Source organism: Nesoenas mayeri, assembly GCF_963082525.1.
Source record: "Nesoenas mayeri genome assembly, chromosome: 7".
Lineage (NCBI taxonomy): Eukaryota > Metazoa > Chordata > Aves > Columbiformes > Columbidae > Nesoenas > Nesoenas mayeri.
In genome coordinates this window covers 7,580,258-7,592,283 of record NC_137551.1, presented here as the reverse complement: position 1 = coordinate 7,592,283, position 12,026 = coordinate 7,580,258, and the positions used below count along the sequence as shown (strand labels likewise).

Here is a 12,026-nt window from a genome sequence, read left to right as displayed (position 1 = left end):
AGAGGGATACTTTTATTTGCTCTACAATTAATGGTACTAATTAACCTTTAAAGGGGTCAAGTGTTTTAGTTGAAGGTGGTTCAATAATATTAGTTGCATAGTACTGCTTGACATGATAAGATTCACCAGAATCAGTATCTGACAATCTTTCACAAAATGAACAACAATCTCTGCCAATAATCCACAGGAAACTGCTCCTGTAACACACAACTTGACTGTAAAATGCACTTAAAAATTATAAACACATGGATTTTAACTAAGCTAAATAGACAGCACCTATACACTAACCAGATTTCTTACCTGATAGGGCTGAAAGGCACTATCTTCAGTTATAAAATCCAGCTGTTTGTCCACAAGGAATTCTACTGCAGTAACTGAATTGTATACACTTTTTCCAACCAAGGGCTTGAATGTCTAACGGAAAAACAAGAAAAATAAAAGAAAATTAACCAATTTAAAAAAACTCAGCACATCAGACTCCCAAGACCATATAAACACTGACGTAGTTCTTCCATCAAAACAAGTTAAAACAGAATAACAATTACTAATTATAGAAGAAAGGAGGATTTTGTGTTTTGTCGTATTTCCTTTGCGTCGTTAGTGGAAAAGCAGCTAGAAAAGGGAACTACACCATACATTCTTCCTTTCCCTCATTGTGCTTGAGCAAGAGTGTTTAACACAGAAGCTCAACGTACAGGAGCACGATTATATCTTAAACATACAGCTTAGCACACAGATCCTCTCTGCCTGCAGGACTAGCTAGTGCAGTGGCAATTACACTAAAGACAACTCAAGTGGAAACTGACTGCAGATGTGAAAACACTCCCCCCTTCCTGTTCTGAAATCATTCACCTTGCCTTGAATCAATCATCTCATTTCCCTGCCTGTCTCTGCAACTGTTCTGACTCTGCCGTTCCTGCAGCTGCTCCTCCCTGCAGCAACCGGCTGCTCCTGCGAAACGGCTCTGGAGGTGACAGCACCCGCTCCCAGGGCTCTGGCAGCAGAGATGGGAGGTTTCCTCCTTCCTCCCCCTTCCTTCGGCCCCTCGCCGCTTCCCCAGCACGCAGGAGGGAGGAGGAAACCTCCCGGCCCTGCTGCAAAAGCCAGGCATGGAGAAAGGGGAGCAGAGAACGCCAGGCTCCTCCATGCCCCCACACAGTCCTGAGGCAGGAGGTGAGTGGGAAGGGAGCCACTGCTTCAGTGGGTGTCCCCCGAGAAGGGACGAGCAGGCAGTTCCCTTCCCTGTTGGCCAGGTTTCCTGGAACAGAAGCGCGAGGAAAGCGTGACTGAGTGGGGATGTACCGAGAGGGGATGAGTCAGGTGAAAAGGAAATCCCAGCGGATGGAGAGGAAAGAAAACGCCACTCCAAAGACAGATAGGAACCGCAAGAGGAAGGCACGGGTGAACAAAAGAAACAACCAGCAGAAAGTAATGAGGGAAAACAGGAAAAGAAAAAAGCCCTTTGAGACTGACTCTAAATTTAAAATGCAGGATGAAAAGACAAAGAGGAGAAACAAGGGCAGGTCAAACCTCGTGAAGCGTTGTGCAAATGCTACACCAACATCTGTTAAGATGCCGCTATCACAACAGGACATCACTACCTCACATGCGAAACCCCGCAGCAACAGACCCCAAGCACTTACAGCGGGAGGGCTGGATCACTGCCGCCCGTTCACATATTGGGAAACCAAGGCACAAAGGTAACTCCACAAAAGCCACCTAAGCAGGGCAGCAGCACAGTCAGCAACCTGCCCTCAGCCAGTCTGCAGGCAGCTCCTAAGAGATGCACTCAAGGTTTTATCAGACTTCATTACCTACTTTACGAAGGTGTTGCTTTGCGATTAGGCTAAATATAACTCAAGCCTCTCTGGAGCTTCAGCTTTGGCACTTAATGAACACATGACAGAACACTTCATTGGAGATACGTAATACTTTCTCATAAATATATCCAACCCTACGAATGCTCAGATTTAACGTGCTGCATTCTTGTTCCCATTTATTTAAAGTTTCACTTCAGCTGTTACCCCTTCTCATGCAAACAAGGGAAAAAAACAAAACTATCAGCCAGCCAGCCATCTCAGCGACAAGGTAACTAGATGAAAGGGCTGGAGAGGCAGGAGGATGTGATAATATGCTAACTACAGAGTCTGAATAGTAAATAATTATTTAACCTCCAATAGTTAAGAAAGGGCCTTTGCTCTTGCATCACTTTTCTACAATGGATCTTGTATTACTAATGGTTCGAGTTAACAGAGGGTGGAGTTCACATCACAAAACTGCAAAGTGTTGAGTGTATAAACTCACAGGCGGATAAACTTTTCTTTTAAAAAAGTCAACGTTGTAGTCTTTCAGTTCTTAATTCGACCCCGCATCTTTGCATATGCTGTTTTGCTCTTTCCACGCTGGCTTCTAACTTTCTGTGCTATTATTCAGGTCAAGAAACGCATTTCCGACTACAAACAACAGGACATACCACATCATTAGCTGAAACCAAACTGTGTGGAATGTGGCTTGCAGTTATCATTCGAGATTCAGACAACACTACAGATTAAGGTATGTGTGAGCCACTGGTTTATCTTACTGCTGGTATTAAAAGAACCAGTTCCAAATATAGATCTGTGAGCACGATTACTCTGAGAAACGTAACGCCTTCTCATTTGCTTTCATAGATCTAAGCCTCTAGACAGGCCAACGCCCCCAAAATACCCATGTGGAGGATGCAGGCTATCCCACAAGCATAGAGGAAAAAGTATGTAAATAATTAAAGCAAAACTACACCATGTCACACGCCTCCTCATACATGGATGGCTGCTCAGCCACAAAACCTGAGATTTTTTAGATGCTATTAGAGAACATTCCCACTATCAAAGAACAACAAAACCCCACCCTTTAAAAAAAGCAGGCCTTCTCTGAGAAAGCAAAGTCCAGACTCCACCAGCACCAGGAGATAGGTAGGCCACCAAGGAGATACCCAAACAGGAATGGGTTCAGATTTGAAAAATCTTCAGACAGAAGACATGACCAAATTTCACATCACACATTGCATACGCACAAAGAAAACAGACTAAGAGCACAGCAGGCAAGAGTCAGCTACTAGAGGCAAGCATGTGAAGCATGTAACAACATGAAAATAGATGTGAGAAAGACCAACAAGCTCCTTGCAGACTTTCAGAGGAAGACGCTCCCTCCCTCTTTCCATTCCTGAAGTGGAGGACAACTCGGGGGAGACTCAGACATACTAGCTGAAACCAGGAAAAACTGAACCTCTTCAAACAAAAATCTCCCTTTCAAACTTGCATAAAGCTTCCTTTTACCATCTACGTTAAGCCAGCTCCCCCAAGACCACAATTAAGCAAAGGCCTCAAGCACTCAATTTTAAGTGACATCTGACTCTAGCACTCTTCTAAGCAGCTGCGTGGAAAAAAATCCCACCTTTTTTTTTTTTTTTTTCCCACCAAATTTCCGTGCTTGGCCAAAGGGAGCTCTATGAACACGTACAGACGCTTTGCAACCAAGATCCCTGATACAGAATAAGACATATTTCTTACTCTGGCCCCCCTCCCCTATCTCCTCATCATTTTACCCCAGCTGATACAAGAAACAACCTGCCTAATGGAAGCATCTGGCACACCTCTGAGACTGAGCTGTTTTAGGAGGTTAATGGTCAGACTCACTTTTAAAGGTCTTTTCCAAGCCAAGTGATTCTATGATTCCCATAATAGAAACAAATTTTTAGAAAACAACAACTACCATCACTTCAGAGCAAACAATCTCAAAACAATTTGATCGCTTTCACTAAAGACTCATGAATACAGCAGATTACCCAGGGACTGCTTTCTCTAACACCCATTAACACAACTCATCTATTTATTTATCTATCGTTTCAAAACTCCCATGGCAACTACGGGCCCTGCTTTCCCGAGGCAGCCGTACTGAGCAAGCGGGCGGTGCATTTTTCTCTCTGCTTCACGCAGTTTAGCAGCTGCAGCGAGCCATCCTGACCGTGCGAGCAGGCAGATCCCTGGCCAGGGCTGGGGAGCCGCAGCTGGGCTGCTGCAGCCTGGGCGCTGCCAGCCCGTGACACCCAGAGGGCTCATTGCAGCAAACGCTCGGGTTACAGCTGAGCTCGCAGCTGCTGCCCGGCTCAGCCCGCAGCTCCTGCTGCCTCATGGAGTCCACAGCCTGCTCCCCGCACCACAAAAGCACTTTTTCCTATGCACACGTACTGCATTTGCCCCCCACCCCCTTTTTTTTAATCTATTACAATTTATACCATAAAAAGAACATACTTTTGAAAAGCTAAAAATGTATTCAGGAAAGCTATTCTTAAACCTGTAACGTGTTACATATTTTCCTCTTTAAACCACAAAAACTGAAATGATCATGTAGACTTAACTTATACGTGCTATTCAGCAAACTTTTCCACATATTGTTCTTTAGCCTCGCTGTTTAGTCTGCAATAGCGCAAGCGCTGGCACCTTTTCATTATGACACTTAATCATTAAACTTCAAAATAGCCGTAGCTCTTTTCCAACGCCTGTTTGTTGCCATGGTTCGTACTCAAAAGCAGAATTACCGACTGGAAAGAGGGGAAGGTAAATAGTTTTGACATAAAACCTGAACATGGAGGGTTCTCATTTACAGCCTGCTTTCCCTGGGCTCCCTAGGGCGCAGCCGGTGCCAGCGAAGGCGTTATTCCGGACAGAACTCTCTCAGCCCTTCCCCGGAGGGCAGAAGGAAGTGACCGGCGGGAGGCGGGTGCGAAGCCCCCGCAGACAGAAGCCCCGCCGGCCGGGCCCCCTCCCCGGCAGAGGCGCCGCATGGCAGCGCGCACCGCGCTCCAACGATCCCCGCAGCCGTTTGGTAACGGCGGGGCTTCCTTACCGCTAACGCCTCAGCAACGAGCCCGTCAACTTCAGCACGCGCTGTTAACGGCAGAAATGCAGACTCGCTGACAATTTTTTTTAAAGAAATAATAATTTTAAAAAAAAAATCAATAATCAATTTCTCGAGCTGTGTTCCCGTTTTCCGAAGGGCGCGGGCGGCCCCTGTGCGGCTGCGCCGGAGCAGGGGGGTGTCCGGTACGCAGGGCTCCCCGGCCTGCGCTTCCCCGCCGCGGGACCGCGCACAAAGCCGCGGCCGCACCGCCTCCGCGCGAGTCCGCCCGTCACGTGCGCCGCTCAGGCGCGCTGCAGCCGCCGCGCCGCGGGGACGGGAGGCCGCGGAACCCCCACGGGTCCGGGGCGCGCCCCCCTCCGCCCCCGCGGCTCTGGAGGGCAGACAAAGCCCCCGAGGCGCCCCTCGGAAAGTTAAAATGTCCGCGGGGGAAGGAGGTCCCGCGGAGAAAGCCGCGGAAGCGCCCCCCCGCCCCCCATCTCTCCCTCCCCCTCCAGCCGTGGCGGGGGATCCCGCGCCCCCCACCCGTCCGTACGCACCTCGCTCGGCGCCCCGCGGCGCGGCCCGGCCCGCGAGACCTCCGCACCCGCCTCTGCCTTTGAACTCGCAAGGAAAATGGTTCTCGCCGCGCCGCTTCCGGGTCGGGCCGGGCCAGGTGGCCGCGCCGGAGGCGGGGACGGCGGGGCCGTGGGAGGAGGAGAAGGACGGCTCACCGCCCGCCCTTTGTGGGGCCAGCGCGGGCTAGCGCGCAGCTGGGCCTGCCGTGGAAGCCCCGGCGCGTCCCCGCTGCTAGGTCATGGCGCGCTGCCGCCGCCGCCGCTTACATAAGGGCGGGTGCGCGGGGCCGGGCGCGGCGGCGCTGAGCCGGGGCAGGGAGGAGCCGGGACACGGAGGAGCCGGGACACGCCGGGCCGGGCGCGCCACCGGGAGTCGAGCGCCGGGGTCACGCGGGCGGGAAGGGGCGGCGCTGGGCAGGCGCGGCCGCGGGGGCGGAGCCGCGGGACACGTGTGGCGGGGCCGGGGGCCGAGAAGCTCCCACTGCCCGGGGTAGGGGGGAGGACGCCCGGCCCACACCAGACCTTGGCACCCTGCAAAAGCTGGAACGCGGTTTATGGCCCAAGTCTTTCCTCCCCCCGAAAAGCCCCCACGCTGCCGGGTCTGTCTGTTGAAAGCCTTTCCCTAACGCCCCCGCAGCTGCGCTTTTTAAAGTCAGCAACCGAGGGCGGCAGGTCTGTCCACATGCAACTACCCTCCCCTCAAAAAAAAAAAACAAAAAAACCCCAACAACAAAACAAAACAAACAAACAAACAAACAAAAAAAACAACAAAAAAAAGGAAGGGCGGGTCAGGCATGAGCTCAGTGCCCGATTGCGCTCCTGAAGCAGCCGGAGCGGAGGGGGTGAGCTGAGCGACCCGCAGGGTCCCCTGCCGCCGCGCCGCCCGCCCCAGGCACCAGCACCGCCCTGCGCCGGGACCTGCGCGCACCTACAGCCCCGCGACCCACGCAAAACCTGCTCCAGCACAAGTTTCTGATTTTCAACATACAACGTATGTTGTCCTTGATGACAAAAAGACAGAAAAAACAAAACCACCCCCCACACCACAACTAAACATATAAAACGTTTTCCCACTGTTGACCAGAAGTTAATGGCACTAACCAACTAATTGTTTACAGTTTACACAAAACCATCAATTCACCTGAAGAGTCCAGGAGAAAAAAGTGCATGGGGCACTATCTAATGATAAAATGGTTTCCAAACAGAAATTTAGCAATAACCTCTGTAATGCATTCCATGAGTTTAGCTCACACAAGCAAGTATAGAAGAAAAAAAAAAAAACCACAACAAAATCACAAGGGAGGTTCCTCCAAACCCTTTAAACATAAACAGCTGTACATTTTTAACTTCATGGAAAAATATAAAGTGTGTAGTTTGCCAAGAAAGTATGAGAATAATGGCAAATCAATGCATGACTACCTCTCTGTTTTCATCTTGAATTATTCCAAATGATGTAAGCTTAAAGGAGGACAGGAATGCTGTAAAACACTGAGCTCTGAAATACTTAAGCACATTTAAAAATTAAAGTTGATCTGGAAGGCTCTCTTCCCACCACAGACTTTTCTCCAGCAACTGCATTTTTTCTACAACAGTTCATGACACTGCGCGCACAATTGGGGCAGGAACTGAGCTACCTGTCAGTGGTTCCAGGACACCACCCAGCCTACGCTCAAACCACGTAACTGCAAAACTGGATTTGGCTTTGAAGGGCCACTAGCAGAGGCGGTTTCTTGTATTGATTTTCCCTTTTAAGTGGTCTCCCAGCCCGACGAGCCCAAGTGGCTGAGCAGCCTTATATGGCAGTGAGGCTGCGGCCGTGCCAGAGCAGCCTCCATCTATTCTTGACCGCTCGGCCGGACACTTGCTCCTCTCATCCCCAGCGCCCCTGCACGCAGCCCCTCGCCAGACCCGCTTGCCCACAGGGCTGGCCAGGGGAAAGCCGCCTGCTACCACCAGCAGAGCACAGGGCTCCCCTCTAATCCCCTGTGCTCCCCAAAACACACCCCTGCCCAGCCAGGCCACGGTGGGGCTGCACTTCATCTCCAGAGGGAAAAAAAAAATTAGCTACACCATTTTGATCTGATTTCTCTCCAACTCCTTCTTCTTCCCCCCACCTCCCCGAGAGCCAGAAGGAATGATGTCATTTTCAGCAGTCCAAGACAGGCCATATGCAGTAGCAGAGACTAAAATACATCCTCATCCCACATTTGGGGCTGCAGTTTGCACCGCCTTTCCCCCTTTGGGGCAAAAGCGTGCCCATTCTTTGCCCCCAAACAGCAACAGGGCAGCTTGTTCAGTGAGCCGGGGGGCCATCTTTCACTGACTTGGTTCTTCAGAGGCCTCACGACCTCTACAAAAGAAAACTTGACCTACCAGTAATAGCCAACACAAGGAAATATTCTCAACTCAGACTTCATCAAGTATTCAAGATATAAAGTATTTTTTCCAATCTTAAATTTGAACTTGTATTATCTTCAATTTAATTTTTAAAGCATGTTTTAGATTACCTCCGAGAAGTACTGATCCTCCCAAAGACCTACTGCTACTAGCACCAAATTCATACCTCTCTCATGTGGTTTCAGGGGTTTGTTTCACCATTTCTCTAAGAGTCCCAACACTAATAGTTATTTCAGGAAGGACAAACGAATTATGTCTATTACAGAGCGCAGCATACTCCATGCTGCTATTAAACTAATGGTGCTGTGATAGCTGTGCGGTATGTAGTGCAACTGTCAAAGCCAGCAATCCTTAATAATATCCAAGACAGACACTGTTAAAATACATATCACAAGACTGTCTGGAGGACAGGCAAGTTTGCCTGTTTGGACAAAGCTTTATTAATAGACTGCAACTTAGTAACAAAGAATATTAATACCTAGCACAGCACCACCTATTCATTACCACAGAGATTTTGCTAAAAATTCTCAAGTGGCACCAGCTACATGCGGAATATCCAGCAAATCTATTTCCAAAAGGGTTTCACTTAAAGACCATCTCAATAAAAATCCGCTAGGTGGGAAGATCCCTTTTGAGAGTATTAAAAAAAAAAAAAAAAGTTGCCATTGATACAATTGCTACTGTTAAGTACATTAAGGCAAAATAGAGCAACGTTTACATCATTATGTCTTACTAAATTTATTGCAAAATGTATGTGTGTATTCTTAACAAAACACAGACTTGCCATGTAAAGGCACTAACACTGGTTTTTAAATAAGAATTTTAAAAGATTAGTATCTTAAGAGTCCCAAAGCCTATGGAACATATTGCTATCCAAGCCTCGTTATGACATTTGCGAAATACTCCACATGAGAGTGGCTTATTTAATAGTCACATTATTTTAGCGCTGTTTCCAGCTACTGTTTGCTCCGTCTCACAATCGGGCCTGAACTCTGTTGAACAAGCCATTCTATAAGCTTGCAGAACAGAGCTGCCTTTGTTCTTTGGCACTGCCAGTCCCCTATGGAATCAGGCTGCACACTGAACTGCGCTCGGCAAACAATCCCTGACCTTCAATTACTGTCTTGGCTCCCTGCCACAGGATACATGTATTACTTGTAACACAGTGTGCCCTATTTTGCAGATAATCGCTAGAACTACAGATAATCATGAAAATTGACGGAAAAATGCAAACATTCCCTTCCTAAAATTGCGGCTCTAACTTCAACTACGGCAAAGCGTTTCTCCGGTGTGCCGCAGCAGTACGCCCCAGGTTCAGGCCGTGCACGTGAGGATGGCAGCACTGCAGGTTTTGTATTTTTAGAGACGGCACAGAATATTCCAGGTGGCGTACGGCTTCGCTCTTCTCTGCTGGAGGTTTTCAGTCTGGTTTTTGTTTGCTCAGAGGCGGAAGGCACGCCGGGTTGTGCTGGCACAGTTTTACAAGAGCTGCTCTTTTTTTTTTTTCCTTTTATCTTTCCAAGTTAAGTCACTAGCAGGTTTTACACTTGAGCGCCCAGGCACCAAGATGTTTGCCGGGCTGGCCTGGCAATGCCCCACAGCCCCATTGCTGGAGCACCGGGGTGGCTGCAGCCCTTGTCCCCGCAGGCTGGCCGGAGTCGCTGCCCCACCAGGATGTAGGGAAACTCGAGTGGACGCAGACGGGGCGTACTGAACCCTCAGTTCCAGAAGGACAGGGAACTGCTGGAGAGAGTCCAGCGCAGGGCAACAAAGATGATTAAGGCAGTGGAGCATCTCCCTTATGAAGAAAGGCTGAGGGAGCTGGGTCTCTTTAGTTTGGAGAAGAGGAGACTGAGGGGTGACCTTATTAATGTTTATAAATATATAAAGGGTGAGTGCCACGAGGATGGAGCCAGGCTCTTCTCGGTGGCAAACAATGATAGGACAAGGGGTAATGGGATCAAGCTGGAACACAAGAGGTTCCACTTAAATTTGAGAAAAAACTTATTCTCAGTAAGGGTGACAGAGCACTGGAACAGAGTGCACAGGGGGGTTGTGGAGTCTCCTTCTCTGGAGACATTCAAACCCACCTGGACATGTTCCTGTGCGACCTCACCTAGGTGTTCCTGCTCCAGCAGGGGGATTGGACTAGATGATCTTTTGAGGTCCCTTCCAATCCCAGACATACTGTGATACTGCTGTCACCCTCCTTTTCCTTTCTTGAAGGCAGCAAACCACACTCCTTCCCCACACCTCACCCCAGAAACCCGTGTGTGCAGTGCTGCTGGCAAGGAGAGAGCACATGTAAATATTGCAAATGAGTAAATATTTAAACTTGAAAACAAATCAAAATTATTTAAATGGGTCTTCATCATTTAAATCAGTGTTTTTCTACTTATCTTCTTCCTCTGTGTGCTGTCCTACATTTGCTTAGCAAGTAGAACTGTTTCACAGTGATACACCCAAAGAAATTATTAATACAGTGTACAAGCAGAGCTTTGGACAGTGTCACGTTAGAGGAGAAATTAACTTTCTGATTACGTACTTGTGCAAGCCAACTGAGTTCAAACAGCGTGCTTGAGTGTAGAAACCAAAGTCCAGAGGAGGAATCAATGTGTGTGAAACGATCATTACTACTGAGGCTGCAACGCATAAAATAGACTAACTGGCGTTTAGATGCCTGTTTGTTTGACAAATTCTTCATTTAAACTTTCCTTTTAGGTTATGGAGGTGAACAAATCTGACTTGGAGACATACAGACGTGCAAAAACTTCACTGAAAACTTCACCGAAAACTTCACCTTCAGTAATTTTTCAAAATTGAGAAGCTGAGGACAACGGTGCACCTGGAGGAGCGTGAGCAACAATGTAATACATGCACTTGCATATCAGCACTAACTGATTTTACAGTGTATGTCAAAACTAATCCAATTAAAATTTGATTTCAATATTTTCAATCAGCTTTTAAAATCACTTTGGTCCTGTCCTGGGCAAGCACCATGGGGTTTCATGCTGCATGCATCAACATGACTCTGCAATTTTCCCCATTACTTCATCCACATCTACCTCATCATACCAGTAATGTTATCGCAGCTCTGGGAATCAGCTCTGTCAGTAAACTTGCACTATTTTTGTGGCTGAATGGTGCTCCTGCTGCAACAGGACACCAATAATCTTGGTAAAAGAAAAAACAGAAGCATGGCATTAAAAAAAGTCATCTTTGTAAGCAACAGTATTCCATGAGTCTTCTTACTTGCTGGAGTTTGCTGCCAGTATTTAAATCATCTGCCAACTTCAGGAACTACACGTTTTGAATGCTGATGAATAATTTCAGACTAAATTACAAACCCCAATCCTTTGTACAAATTCAACTCATTCTTTCAGGTCTAAGCGGCCTAAATAGTTTTTTGGTTTTTGGGGTTTTTTTTACAATTACTGCCCCTAGTTTCTTCCCAGCCCGTTCTACACCTTCCCCTAATTCAGTGTCTATGAGCAGCCTGTTGCTGACATGTCTCTACCTAGCCTCTGCAGTATGCCACTTACTGATACAGTTCCTCACAGCTGGAACCTACAGAGCAGTGCTGTAACTCCAGATTTACGTCCAAAACCAAAATACTGAGCAGTCTCTCAGTCACCCTTTGTGGATGTCTGTCATCTCAAGCCCAGCACTGCTCTAACAGGCTTGTGTTTTCGCATGCCCTCTCGCTTCATTAGCTGAGCAAAAATGCTGTGACCCTGCCACTCAAATTCAGTGACATCAGTGTCATCTTTAAGCGTGACCTGCTCTCTCTCACTTCTGGGTCCAGGTTACATGAAACTCTTGCAGATCTCTCTTATAAAGCTTATAAAACTTACGTTTATCTACCCATTCCCATAGTTCAGAGCACCAGCCTACACTCATCCTGCATTTTGACTATGGAAGCCTCCTTTCCTCTGGCTTTAATAAATGCATACATGTTCAGATCCACTCGGAATTTCGTCACAGACACCCTCAGCCCACAATGTCCACTCCTGGCACTCCTTCCCCCAGCAGTCCCATCACACCAAACTGCACTTTAAGAAACAGTATCTCCCTATTCTACCGTCACTCATTTATCAATTTCAGGAACAGCTTTACTAGCAACACTTGCAAAGCTGATTCACTGACGTCTTTCCATTTTCTCCTTAAAACTCTGCT

At 47.9% G+C, this 12,026-nt stretch overlaps 1 protein-coding gene across 3 annotated transcripts in view; it reads right to left on the bottom strand.

Annotated features, from left to right (window-relative positions):
* Positions 1-5,670, bottom strand: part of JMJD1C (jumonji domain containing 1C) — a 61,911-nt gene extending 56,241 nt beyond the window's left edge. For 2 of the 3 annotated variants that reach the window (XR_013922357.1, XR_013922358.1), the window contains exon 1: positions 301-508. The gene's annotated coding sequence lies outside the window, so the exon portion shown is untranslated. Of the gene's footprint in view, positions 1-300; positions 509-5,435 lie in introns of those variants that run through there. The other variant, XM_080347799.1, reaches the window with a different exon arrangement.
* Between the last annotated feature and the right edge of the window lie 6,356 nt (positions 5,671-12,026).